Raw genomic sequence first — 15046 nt, forward strand, 5'->3', positions numbered from 1 at the left:
GTTAAAGTGTTCATAGCGTTGCTATACTAAGGTAGGGATTAGGGTTGTTGTGCTAGCTGGTTCAAGATCTGAATGGTTAAAGGGAAGTTGATGTTCTTGGACCTGCTGGTGTGGAATTGCAGGCTGCTGTACTGATGGTAGCTACAAGAAAATGGTATGGCCTGGATGGTGGGGATCTTTGAAGATGGATGTTGCCTTCTTTAGACAATACCTGATGTAGATGCTGTCAATGGTGGGGGGAGATGCGACCATGATGTATTGGGCTGACTCTAGTACACTCGGCAACATTAAAATTAGCATATCAGATCATGATGCAGCCAAACAGTACATCTGTAGAAATCTGTTGGAGTGTTTGGTGACAGGCTGAACTTCCTTAACCTTCAAAGAAATTAAAGCTGCTGGAGCACCTTCCTTGCGATCTCATCCTAAGATGGGACTTTAGGCAAAAAAGCAAACAAACAAACATTTTGGTTATGTTACATGAATTAGCAGTCAGTTGGTTCAAATTAGTATCAGAGTATGTATACAATATACAACCTGAAATGCTTACTCTGTGCAGACATCCATGAAACAGGAAAAAATCTCAAAGACTGAATGACAAGAAAACATTAGAACCCCAAAGCCCCCCGCCCCCTCCCATGCACAAGCAACAGCAAAACATCAACCCTCCCCCCATTTGCTCCGTCAGAAAGCACTGACCGCCAACCCCCCCCACCATGCAAACCATTGCAAAGCCCCCAAAGAGATCATGATCTGGAGTCCATCAAAAACTACAGCCCATCCCAGCAGTGCGACATCTCATAGGGGCTCTCTCTCACTAGCGAGGGAGTGAGAGATATTGCTCCTGCAACAACGAGAGGGGAGACCAACAGTTCACTGTTTTGATGTTACAAATTTCTGCGTCACTTCTCTGACCCCCCACGACTAGAGCACCAACAGACTCTCACTCACTGTCGAGAGAGAGAGGGAGATCACTCGGGTGCAGGGGTTTCCGACAGCAGCGCACCCACCGCCTGCTGTCTCGATGTTTCAGTCTCCCACGACACTTCAGTCAGCGAGATCAGTGAGGAGCCCCATCATCCACGGGGCTGCACCCTGAACGCACGCGTCTTCCAGGCCACACGTGGAGATATCAAGACACCAGGCCTCAGAGCGAGTCCGAGAACGAGAACCCACCATTGTGGAGAACCATAGTTTGAGCTGCAGCTGTAGATCACGGATTCCGACAGGACCCTAGCCAGCTTGAAAAGGAAAGGAAGACATGAAATAGAAGAAGAACAAACTGTTTTGTGGTCTAACTGGAAGAAGTCACCTGGGTCTGCAAAAACCTCTGGCACCATCTTTATCTCCTACTACTGCAATTAAAGCTTATTTCTTTCTCTCCAAAAATATAGATAGATAGATAGATATACTTTATTGATCCCGAGGGAAATTGGGTTTCATTACAGGGGTCTTTAATGCCTACCAGAGGAGAAGATTACCTTGGTTTTGTTGCACTATGAGTGTATGTTTACATTTAGGCAATATAGTCATTGGCCACTTTGTTTGGTGCCTCCTGTAGCTAAAAGTGGTTACTGAGTACATGTTTATGGCCTTCTGCTGTTGTAGCCCATCCAATTCACTGTTCGACACCTTGTGCCTTCAGAGATGCTCTTCTACACACCACTGTTGTAACATGTGTTGATCTGAGTTACTGTCACCTTCCTGTCAGCTTGAACCAGTCTGGCCTTTCTCCTCTGACCTCTCCCATGGCACTTCTGCCCACAGAGCTGGATACTTTTTTTGTTTTACGCACCATTCTCTGTAAACTCTGGAATCAGAACCAGAATCAGAGTTAGGTTTTATATCACCGGCATGTGCCATGGAATTTGTTGACTTTGGGGCAGCAGTACAATGCAGTACATAATTATAGAGAAAAATAAACTATGAGTTATAGTAAGTATATATATAAAAATAGCAAATTCAATAAGTAGTGCAAAAATAGAAGTAAAAAAGTAGTGAGGTAGTGTTCATGGGTTCAATGTCTATTCAGAGATTGGTTGGCAGAGGGGAAGAAGCTGTTCCTGAATCATTGAGTGTGTGCCTTTAGGCTCCTGTATCTCCTTCCTAATGGCAGCAATGAGAAGGGTGCGTGACCTGGGTGATGGGAGTCCTTAATGAGGCATCGCTCCTTGAAGATGTCCTGGATACTACCGAGTCTATTGTGCGTGAAAATCCCAGGAGATCAGCAGCTCCTGACATACTCAAACCACCCCATCTGGCACCAACAATCATTCCATGGTCAAAGCCACTTAGATCACATTTCTTCCCCGTTCTGATCTTTGGTTTGAATAACAAGTGAACCTCCTGACCATATCTGGATGCTTTTATGCATTTTTAAGCTTGCTGATATTGTGAAACCGGAAGGTATTACAAAATGTAAGAGGAAACGAGGTCTGGAGGAAATTTCAAAGTTCAAAATAAATTTATTATCGAAGTGCGTATATGTCACCATATACTACCCTGAGGTTGATTTTCTTGCAGGGAATCACAGTAGAACAAAGAAATACAATAGAACCAATGAAAAACTACACACGAAGACTGACAAACAACCAATGTGCAAAAGAAGACAAAATGTGCAAATGCAAAAAAAAAATAAACAAACAAATATAGAGAACGTGAGTCATAGAATCCTTGAAAGTGAGTCCATAGGTTGTGGAATCAGTTCAGTGTTGAGTTGAGGGTACACTGGTTCAGGAGCCTGATGGTTGAAGGGTAATAATAGTTTCTGAACCTAGTAATGTGGGACTAAGTCTACTGTACTTCCTTTCCAATAGTAGTGTGAGAAGAGGGCATGGCTTGGATGGTGGGGGGCCCATGATAATGGATGCTGATTTCTTGTAGCAGTGCTCAACGGAGACAAGTTGAATGAGCTGCCAAATGTATGTCAGAGGTAGTAAAATGTGGATAAATACAAATTTGTCCACGTAGGTAGGCAAGGCAGAAATGTGCGTATTTATATGGTTAAATTTGGAAATGTAGATGATCAAAGAAAGCTGAGTGTATATCACTCACTCAAAGTAGATTCAATACAGTGCTAAAATGGCAAATTATACTTTGGGCTTTACTGCAAGAGCTTTTCAGTACTGAAGTGAGAGTCTCTTGCTACAATATTACTGAGGACACAAGAAATAGAAGGCTGTGGGTAACCCTAGGTAATTTCTAAGGTAAGAGCATGTTCGGCACAGCTTTGTGGGCCGAAGGGCCTGTATTGTGCTGCAGGTTTTCCATGTTTTTCTATGTTCTACTGACTCAAGGTCTCGACTCAAAATGTCGACTGTCCCTTCACTAACACAACCAACGTTGTGCTGGTGCCAACAAAGCATGCCTGCTGTGCTTAGAACACAATAAGCAACAAAACAACAGCAGCAAAACAAGCCCTGTTAGAAGCTAATACTTCCACAGCAAGCTCCCAGAAACAGCAACGTAACAATGGCCAGATAGTGTGATATGGTAGTTGTTCATTTCTGTTTAAGAAATTGGGTCAGGATTTCTCCTGCTCTTCCCTCATAGAAAGGCTGTGGGACCTTTTGGTTTCACCTGAGAAGGTAGATCAATCTAAGAACTGGTCTGTATTTGGCCTGTATTTCAGTGCCAGCCTATCTAGTCGGGTGGCACAGACAAAATGCTGGAGGAACTCAGCTAGTCAGGCAGTATCTGTGGAGAGGAATAAACAGTCAACATCTCAGGCTGATACCGTTCATCAGAACTGTTTTGTCTCCTTGATAGATGTACCTAATCTGCTGAGTTGCTCCAGCATTTCATACAACACACATCAAAGTTGCTGGTGAACGCAGCAGGCCAGGCAGCATCTCTAGGAAGAGGTGCAGTCGACGTTTCAGGCCGAGACCCTTCGTCCTGACCAGCAACTTTGATGTGTGTTGCTTGAATTTCCAGCATCTGCAGAATTCCTGTTGCCAGCATTTCATATGTTGCTCTGCACGTCCAGTAGCTGCATAATCTCGTGTTTCCAGGAGAGTAATCCCATCAATAGCCCATCAATATGGGGGAGTAATCCCATCAATATTTTGTCTTCCCCAAAATACTACAAACTTTTCTTTCTCAAGAGTCTATTCAATTCCATTCATAGAACAAGTTAATTTGGTTCCAAGGAATCTTCCAATCATTTACCTTCAGATTCTAATTACCCTCTGAATGAAAAATCTCTTCCCTCACATCCCTTCTGTATGTTTTAGCTAAGTTTTAAATGAGTCTCCCATGGTCCTCATTGGGGAATCTCATTGAAACGTACCATATTTTGAAAGACCTGAACAGAGTCGACATGGACAAGGCCTTTCCGATAGTGCAGAAGTCTAGGACAGTTGGGCTCAAGTTCAGAATAGAGGGACATTCATTTAGAACAGAGGTGAGGAGGAATTTCTTTATTCAGAGGGTGGTGAATCTGTGAAAATCTTTGCCACAGGTGGCTGTAAAGGCCAAGTCATTGGGTATATTTAAAGCAGAGGTCAATACGTTCTTGATTAGTAAGGGTGTCAAAGGTTACGGAGAGAAAACAGGAGGACAGGGTTGAGAGAGAAAGTAAATCAGCCCTGATGGAATGGAAGAGCAGACTCGATGGGCCATATGGCCGAATTCTGCTCAGTTATCTTATGGTCTTATGGCCCTTAAACCATAGCTGTTGGGATCAACATCCCTCTATTTTACCCTGCTGAAACATATTATTGTTCTGTTCAGCCCTAACAAATCTCAAATCTTGGTTCTAAGAAGAAAAGTGCCAGCCCTTCCAGTCTAACCACTCATTGAAAATAACCATTTCAAAAGGACACATACAAATGACCACATTGTCAGTACTATACTGGGGTCCCTTCCCCACCTTTTTATTCTGGCATCTTCCCCCTTCCTTTCCAGTCCTGAAGATGGGTCTTGGCTCAAACTGACAACTGTTTAATCATCTCCATAGATGCTGCCTGAGTTCCTCCAGCATTATGTGTGCTGGTGCTAACAGTCTGGGTTTTTGTCTCAATGCTGCAACTGCCTACTATCTTGTGTTTCTTGTTGCTTTTCCTCTTTGCACCTTTTGGCACATTGGGCATAATTTTTTTGAGCATTTGTCTGTTTTTTACGAAGCCGAATTGCCAGCTCAACGCTCAACCCAGCACGGATGGAAAGCGTGCAAGGGGCTGGCCGGATTCGAACCCGTGACCATTCGCCTCGAAGTCCGGTGCTAATGCCACTCCACCACTGGCCGGTGTATCGTGCTTCTAACTTTCTTTTATATAATTCTTTATAAACGTTGAATGTTGTTTTTTGTTCTATGCAATGACAACGCACCACGGCAAATTCCTAATACATGTGAATGGATATGGTGAATAATCAGAATCAGGTTTATTATCACTGGCATGTGTCAGGAAATTTGTTAAAGAAGGTTGATTCTTGATCCACAGAGGTCAAGTGTGAGTACTGAACTAGAACTGTAGTGGTTGCGCACACACAACCTCTTGCAAAGTTTTCCAAACCGTTCAGAATGAAACCTTTATCTTATTTGGAGGACCTATCAAGATGACAGATGCAACGGCTTCCTGTGATAAAGACTATTTCTGGGGGGGTGATTATCTGGTACTTAACGAGCAAATAGTGTTTTAACAGAATTACGACATTCCTTGACACACGTTTGGAGTAAATCCTTTGCTAATGCTCTTAAAAACAACCACTCCAGACTGGAGCAGCTTATTATAGATTTTAATTGATGGGAGGATGGGGACTTAGGCTGTAGTTCAAGTTCATTTGAACTCATTTTTAACCAAAGTGCAGATCCACACGTTCAAAGTTTGGCCTACAGTCATTGAATCTATTGGCATAAAACATGGGATGTTGCAGATATACACTCAATAACCATTGTATCAGGTACCTCCTATACCTAATAAAGTAGCCACTGAGTGTATGTTCATGGTCTTCTGCTGCTGTAGCCCGTCCTCTTCGAGATTCTACAAGTTGTGCATTTGGAGATGGTCTTCTGCAAATCACTGTTGCAAAGTGTGGTTATTTGAGTTACTGTCACCTTCCTGTCAGCTTGAACCAGTCTGGCCATTCTCCTCTGACCTCCCTCATTAACAAGGTGTTTTCACCCACAGAATTGTTTCTCACTGGATTTTTTTTTTGCACCGATCTCTATAAACCCTAGAAATGGTTGTGTGTGAAAATCCCAGGAGATCAATAGTTACTGAGATACTCAAACCACCCTGTCTGGCACCTACAATCATGCCACGGTCAAGGACACTTAGATCACATTTCTTTCCCATTCTGATATTTGGTCTGTGCAACAACTGAACCTCTTGACCGCGTCTGCAGGCTTTTATGCATTGAGTTGCTGCCACACAACTGGCTGATTAGCTATTTGTGTTAACAAGCAGGCGTACCTAATAAAATGGCCACTGAGTGAAGCAGGTGGGAGGGGTTGGGGGCGGTGCAGAATCTTTCCCTGAGGCTGAAGTACACCTTCCCATTGCCCCCATTGCAAGCTGATGCCAATCGAACTCACCCAGCTGGGAGAAGTAGAGAAGATGAGAATGGCACCAATTGGCATCCATTGTATAAAATTGGCACTAATTCTGACATGGACTTTATGTTGTTCTTAAAGAACCACAATGTAGTATGATACCATTTGGTCCATCATGGCTGTGCTGGCCCTTTCACAAAGTTTTCCAATTCGCCCCGCTACCTCTTCCATCAAAGCTGTACACATTTTCTAGTATTTATCCATTTCTGCTCTGGAGATTCCAATAGAATCTGTCTTGACTGCCCTATCAGGCAAGCTGTTTCAGATCACAGCAACACACCACTCCAAGAACAACCTTGGCTTCCCTCTAAGGTTTGCCTCTTCCTTGGAGCCCTTCTAGTTAATCTCACAGAATAAAGAATATTACAACACATTCAACCCATGATGCTACGCCTATTTTTAACCTATTCTAAGATCAATCTAACCTTTTCCTCCTACTTAGCCCCCCATTTTTGGATGCATCAGCAAGGGAGATGAGGTTGAGTACAGGGCTACGGTAGGAAACTTTGTCACATGGTGTGAGCAGAATTATCTGCAGCTTAATGTGAAAAAGACTAAGGAGCTGGTGCTAGACCTGAGGAGAGCTAAGGCACCGGTGACCCCTGTTTCCATCCAGGGGGTCAGTGTGGACATGGTGGAGGATTACAAATACCTGGGGATACGAATTCACAATAAACTGGACTGGTCTAAGAACACTGAGGCTGTCTACAAGAAGGGTCAGAGCCGTCTCTATTTCCTGAGGAGACTGAGGTCCTTTAACATCTGCCAGACGATGCTGAGGATGTGCTAGGAGTCTGTGGTGGCCAGTGCTATCATGTTTGCTGTTGTGTGCTGGGGCAGCAGGCTGAGAGTAGCAGACACCAACAGAATCAACAAACTCATTTGTAAGGCCAGTGATGTTGTGGGGATGGAACTGGACTCTCTGACGGTGGTGTCTGAAAAGAGGATGCTGTCTAAGTTGCATGCCATCTTGGTCAATGTCTCCCATCCACTACATAATGTACTGGGTGGGCACAGGAGTACATTCAGCCAGAGACTCATTCCTCCGAGATGCAGTACAGAGCGTCAAAGGAAGTCATTCCTGCCTGTGGCCATCCAACTTTACAACTCCTCCCTTGGAGGGTCAGACACCCTGAGCTGATAGGCTGGTCCTGGACATTTCATAATTTACTGGCATAATTTACATATTACTATTTAACTATTTATGGTTCTATTACTATTTATTATTTATGGAGCAACTGTAACGAAAACCAATTTCCCCTGGGATCAATAAAGTATGACCATGACTATGAATATTTTTCTCTCATCCATGTGCCTTTCTAAGAGTTCCTTAAATTTCTCTAATGTATCTGCCTCTAACACCATCCTGGCAGTGTGTTCCATGCACCCACTATACTCTGTGTAAAAAAAAAGCTTACCTCGAACAACCCCCTATTCTTTCCTGCAATCACCTTTAAATTATGTCCCCTCATATTAGCCATTTCCGCCCTGGGGAAAAAGTCTCTGGCTGTCCACTTGATCTATGGCTCTTATCATCTTGTACACCTCTATCAAGACACCTGTCATCCTTCTTCGCTCCAAAGAGAAAAGCCCTAGATCACTCAAACAATCCTTATAAGCCTTGTTGTCTAATCCAGGCAGAATCCTGGTAAATCTCCTCTGCACGCCCACTAAATCTTCCACATCCTTCCCAAAATGAGGCAACCACAACTGAACTAATATTCCTAGTGCGGTCAAAAGATATGCAAAAGGCTTCGTCTCTGAAGATTCAGCATTTCTTTGGTGCTATACCAGATAAAGCCTGAAATTTTGTTCTTGTAACTGGGAACACGATTCAAGATTGTTTAGTGTCATTTCCAATACACAAGTGTAAAGAAGAACAAAATAATTGTTACTCTGGATCCGATGCAGCACAAAAAAACATAATAAGATAATTATCATCATCATTATGTGCTGTCTCGTATGATGTAGGTGATCCTGGTCTTTGATCATGATTGTTCTTGGCAAATCTTGCTGTGTCTTTACAAGATGGGTGACTCCAGCCATTATCAATACTCTTCAGAGATTGTCTGCCTGGCATCAGTGGTCGCATAACCAGGACTTGTGATGTGCACCGGCTGCTCAGACGACCGTCCACCACCTGCTCCTATGGCTTCACGTGGCCCTGATCGGGGGGCTAAGCAGGTCCTGCACCTTGCCCAAGGGCGACCTGCAGGCTAGCAGAGGGATGGAGTGCCTTACATCTTCTTTGGTAGGGATGTACTGTATCTGCACCTCGCCACCAACAATAATTTAAAGAACACATTAATATTTTAAAAAACACAATAAATATACAAGGGGTGATAGTTACGATCGTGGCCTAAGGTAGAAAGGTAGAAGGAGTCAATTTTAGAAAACCTAGCACATCTCTTTTTCAACATAGTCCCTTCCTACATGTACACACTTAGTCCAGTGGTCGTGAGGCATACGGATCCCTTCTTTGTAGAAGTGGTCCACAGTAAGGGTGATTGATAAGTGCGTAGCCTAAGGTAGAAGGAGATGAGTTATACAGCTCTCGTTACATGCACGTGCAGTTCAACTCTTTGAGTGAAAATGCAGAAGGTTTGAAGTTAATAACTCATCTCCATCTACTTTAGGCCACAAACTTATCAATCACCCCTGCTGTGGACCACTTTCTGGAGGTCCAAGACACCGACTTCTACAAAGAAGGGATCCATATGCTCCACGACTGCTGGACTAAGTGTGTAAATGAAAGAAAAGTAAATGTGCTAGGTTTTCTAAAATTGACTCCTTCTACCTTAGGCCACAAAATTATGAATCACCCCTCGTATTTATGATAGCTTATACACATAGAGTGATCATATGTCCATAAGGTGATGCGAGGCCCGGGAGTGCCTGTACATAAGGTGACACTGACAAGAAATGATAAGCTAGTGTCAGTCTGGGGTGTAGAGCGGTGGTCCACTGCTGGGTGGAAGTGTTGATCAGCCTTACTGCTTGGGGAAAGTAACCAAAGTCTGTTGGTCCTGGAGTGGATGCTACGTAGCCTCCTCACTGATGGGAGTGGGGCAAACAGTCCACACGCAGAATGTGAGGGATCCTTTATGATGTAACTGGCCCTTATCTGGCAAATTTCTGTATCTATGCCCGTGATGGTGGGTAGGCTGCTGCCAGTGATGGATTGGGCAGTTTTGACTACTTGTTGTAGAGACTTCCTGTTTATTGCAGTGCAGTTCCCGTATCGTGCAGGGATGCAGCTTGTTAGGATGGACTCTACCACACCTCCGGAGAAAAATGTGAGCATAGATGTGCATAGTCCAGCTCTCTTCATCCTCCTCAGAAAGCAGAGGCATTGGTGAGCTTTCTGGAAGGCAGGATGTGTTCTGGGACCATGAGAGACCACATGCATTCATGTTACCTGGAACACTGTCACTATCTAACAGTTCTCCAGTTTATCTGCTTACTGTCAGGTGCCTCTCCATCCCCTTTCTCAAATTTTCCTACAATTGGTTATTGGTTCGTTATTGTCAGAGTGAAAATCTTTTGTTTGGGTGTCGTCGAAACAGTTCATAAGTCTTCCGAGGCAGTACAAAAGAGAACAAGAAACAAAATGCAGAATTTCATATTACGTTGACAGAGGAAGTGTAGTGGAGGTAGACAGGCAAAATGCAAAGTCCACACCGAGGTGGATTTGGGAGATCAGAAGTTTATCTTTTGCTGTATGAGGTCCATTCAAGGGTCTTATAACAATGAGATAGAGACTGTCTAATGATATGTGTTCTCAGGCTCTTTGTATCTTCTGTCCAATGAGAGAGGGGAGAAGAGAGAATATTCAGGGTGGGTGGGGTCTTTGATTATGTTGGTTGCTTTTCCAAGGCAGCAGGAAGGTGTGGACAAAGTCAGAGGAGGGGAAGCTGGTTTCTGTAATGGACTTGGCTATGTCCACAACCCTCTGCAGTTTCTTCTAGTCTTGGTCAGGGCAGTTGCTGCAGCAAAGGTTCAAAGGTTTATTTATCGTCCAAGTATACAACTCTGAAATTATTCTTCTCCAGATAACCACAAAACCAAGAAAGAAAAGAGCAGCAGCACGATCATCAACTCTCAATTCCCTCCTCTCCACACAAAAAAATGAACAAAAATGGAACAGGCACACCAACTCCCAAATATCCTCCCCTGAACACAAAAAAGCAAGAAAGATCAGGAGAAAACATGAAATATAAAAACTATAAGACTGAAAAAAAAAGTCTATAGTCCAAGTCCACATTCAAAACACAGAAAACCTGTGTAACATTTTCCAGGTACAGAGGCAGGCCTTGCCTTCTCCAGAAGCAAGCAACCCCACTAGTAATCAAAAGGCAGTCTCCCTCTCTCTAGTAGCAGAGCAATTTCACCAGTGATCTAAAGGCAGTCTCCCTTTTCTGGTAGCAAAGCGATCTCACCACAAATCAAAAGGCAGTCTCCCCTCTCCATAGTAAAGTGATCCCACCAGTGATCAAAAGACAATCTCCCCTCTCTGGTAGCAGAGCGACCCCAAGCGATAAAAAGGCAGGCAGCCAGCGCGCACCTTCCACATTTACCTCAATGTTTCAATCTCCCTCATTGGTTTAACCTGCAAAAAATGGAAGCTTTAATCAGCGAAATGAAGTCGAACATCAGCTCGTGCCCCTCCCGCAGTCTTCTTGCCATGAGGTTCCTGCACGCTGCCTCTGCCAGGCTGTGATATATTTGATATGACGCTTTCTGTGGTTCTTTATAAAAATTGGTGAGGGCCATTGGGAAATATGTCAAACATCTTCGGTGTGGAGGGTGGCAATGTAGTGTAGCACTATTACACCGCCAGGGCTTACTGTTCGGGGTTTAATTCCTACCGCTGTCTGCGGGGAGTTTGTATGATCTCCCTCTGGGTGCTCTGGTTTCCTCCCACATTCTCAAGGTGCATGGGTTAGTAAACTGTGGGCGCTAAAAGCGTGGCGACACTCGCAGGCTGCCCAGCACCATCCTCACTGATTTGATATGACGCAAACAACTCCTTTCACTGTATACTTTGATGCTATTTGACAAATAAAATTTATCTGGAGACAGCCGTGAGAAGTGCAGAGGAACACCTGGAGTGACTTCTGAAATGCCGGCTTCGCTGCCGCTGTTACTGTGCGATCAAGAATCTCCGGAGACGAAGGCCCCGAATCCTTGGCTTTGCGTATCGCCTGTTGCCGGGGCCGGGGTCGAAGCGTTCGGCAGAGATGGTGCTCGGTGCTCGGTGCCGGAGAGCTGGTCGGAGGCTCAGAGTATTCCGACGGACTCGGAGTCGGACTGTGGTCGGGTGCTTCCGGGATGCTGCATCGGCAAGCTGGCGGTGCTGGAGGTTTACCGTCTGTGTGAGATGATGGGACTTTCGAGAGACTTTGAGACTTTTACTGTGCCCATGGTCTGTTCTTATCAAATTATGGTATTGCTTTGCACTGTTATAACGATATGTTATAATTATGTGGTTTTTGTTAGTTTTTAAGTCGGTTTGTCATGTGTTTTCATGATATCATTCTGGAAAAACATTGTATCATTTCTTAATGCATGCATTACTAAATGACAATAAAAGGGGACTGCGTGTCCTCATAATCATAATCATAATCTTTATCATTATCTTTTAAATATCTTTGGCCTTCTGAGAAATTAAAGGTGCTGCTATGCTGTCTTGGCCATGGTGTCCGTGAGGCAGGAGCAGGACCGGGTAGGGAACAAACGTTCACTCTGTGAAATATAATCTGGCTGTCAGAGGACCCCCATCAATCCCAATCATCCACTTCCCTTGCAATGCACCTTCCCTCACATGTCCACCCTGTTTCTCTCACCAGCCACGCACACCGCGGAGTAATTTGCAGTAACCGCTGAATTTACCAACCAGCACATTTGGGCTGCATGATAGTACAGCAGATAACATCAGAGCACCAGCAACCCAGGGTCAACACTTGCCGCTGTCTGTAACAGGTTTGTACGTTCTCCCCGCGACGGCATGGTTTTCTGCCAGATACTCCGGTTTCCCGCCACATTCCATGGATATACAGGTTAGTAGGTTAATTGGTTACCTGGGTGTAACTGGGCGGTGAGGAATTGTTGGGCCAGAAGTTGTATCTCTAAATAAATAATACTTGGACTAATGAGGGTCAATGGGCTAGTTTAGATAATAAGGGTGGGGTGGGCCTGTTTCGGTGCAGGACCACTGACTGACTGTAGCTTTAGGATGTTGGAGAAACCTAGAGCAGCTGGGAGATACCCACGCGGTTATGACCATTTTCAGTGGAACCAGGTTCTGCTTGTACTCTGGATTCCGGTAATTGGGCCATTGTTTAATCAGAGCTGCTGTTTATTTGGGACAAGTCTGAAAGAACAAAAGCAGTTTGAGAAAATAGTTGGGATTCCCTTCTCAAACAACAGGAATTCTGCAGATGCTGGAAATTCAAGCAACACACATCAAAGTTGCTGGTGAATGCAGCAGGCCAGGCAGCACCTCTTCCTAGAGATGCTGCCTGGCCTGCTGCGTCCACCAGCAACTTTGATGTGTGTTGCTGGGATTCCCTTCTGTTCTATTTGGTGACACTGTGCGGCTTAATTGGGACAGGAGACTGTTGCTGAACAGTTTCTAACTAGCCTCAGTCGCGCACACATTGTGTGGCCGTTAGACATACACTATGCTTAGAATGAACAGTTTTTTAATAGCGCCAGTTATACTTATATCTTATACTTTATTGTCGCCAAACAATTGATATTAGAACGTACAATCATCACAGTGATATTTGATTCTGCACTTCCTGCTCCCTGGATTACAAATATTAAATATTAAAAATATTTAAAATAGTAAATATTAAACATTTAAATTATAAATCATAAATAGAAAATAGAAAAATGGAAAGTAAGGTAGTGTAAAAAAACCGCAAGGCAGGTCATGCCATATGCATGCCATATAAAAACCTGTCCCTTAATGCATCAGAAAATCCATCTCTCAAGTCACAGTACTGGGAATGTTTGCACAGTTCTACAATGTATTTAGAAATGCATTCATCCTTTGACTGGTACCTTTTGTAAAATCTAAATCTCTCAGCTATTACCAGTGGTTTAGAACTCAAGTGATTTTGTAGAATTGTAACAATTTCATCAAACATCTTGCTTGCTGGCTTTTCTGTAGTTATTAAGTTGTGTGAGAGACTGTACATCCTAAGACCCATTAAGCTAAGAAGTGTGGGGGTTTTCTTTCGCTCCTCCACATTGTTCGCGTTACAATATAGTTCCACCTTCTCAATATATGACTCCCAGCCTTCAATAGCACTAGAATTTGTCAACTTTATGGACCAAAGCCATCACCATGTTGTTTTCACTTTAAATTTGCTAGTTGCATCTTTCACTGTGTATTATGCCGTACTCACGTGTCCTTTCGTTAGCGTCCGTAACGAGGCCTACTCCATACTCTTTCCTCTCGCTGTTTGTTGATGCAGTTTGTGATATTTTCTGACATTCAGGTTTGTACTCATTGCCAATTTGTTGTGACTGTGCAACTACATATCCATCAAAATAAAAAAGACACGTGAGAGAAGGCTTTAACTAGTGTATTCACATTGCAGTGAGAGAGAGAGAGAGAGAGAGAGAGAGGACAATATGCATGCACAGACAACAATCCATACGTAGTGCCAAAGGGAGTCATTCCTCGAAAAGAAATAGATCCTAACATTACAGTTGGTACAGACAATGTGAGCTGAAGGTTCTGTTCCTGTGCTGCACTATGTTCTGTATTCAGACAGGTCGGAGTCTAGGAATCCTGCCTCAAGTAGCTTGCTTTCTAACTCCCCAAGGCCTGTCCACCATTTACAAAGCTCAAGGCAGGGGTGTGATGAAAGGCTCGCCACTTGCCTGTTTGAAAATAGCTTCAACAATACTCAAGAAGCTTGACACCGTACTGGACGTAGCAGCCAGCTTGATAGGCACACCAAGTTTAACCATTCACTTCTTCCACCACTACCCAGGCCATACTTATCTGGGGTTATGAAAATGTCTTCGGACTAAAGACTTGGATGCATGGTGTTTTGAGTTGGAGATGAGAGCACACCCTGACGATCAATGGGGGAGTGTTACATTTTGTATCTTCAAAACATCAAATTAATTCAAAGAAAGATGTGGGGAGTCCGAAAATGTGGGTGTGACTTTAAGCTTACTTTAAGCGAGGCACGCAGGTATCTCGTGGTAGCGTGATGACAGATGCAGTTCACGTATTTTACATCATATAACCTGTAATTAACTATTTAAATGAACAAGAATAATTAAATAATTAAACAAGATTACTCAAATGTTACTTTAATATTAAATACCCAACAGGAAGAAAACTCTATCCCGACCTCCACACAAATCTTTCACGAGCTCCAAGAAACAAACAATTGGGGTAGAGTTGCCAATTCCAAGACAATAGACAATAGACCATAGACAATAGGTGCAGGAGTAGGCCATTCG

This window comes from Mobula birostris, chromosome 11 (genome assembly GCF_030028105.1).
Source record: "Mobula birostris isolate sMobBir1 chromosome 11, sMobBir1.hap1, whole genome shotgun sequence".
In the NCBI taxonomy this organism is placed as follows: Eukaryota; Metazoa; Chordata; class Chondrichthyes; order Myliobatiformes; family Myliobatidae; genus Mobula; species Mobula birostris.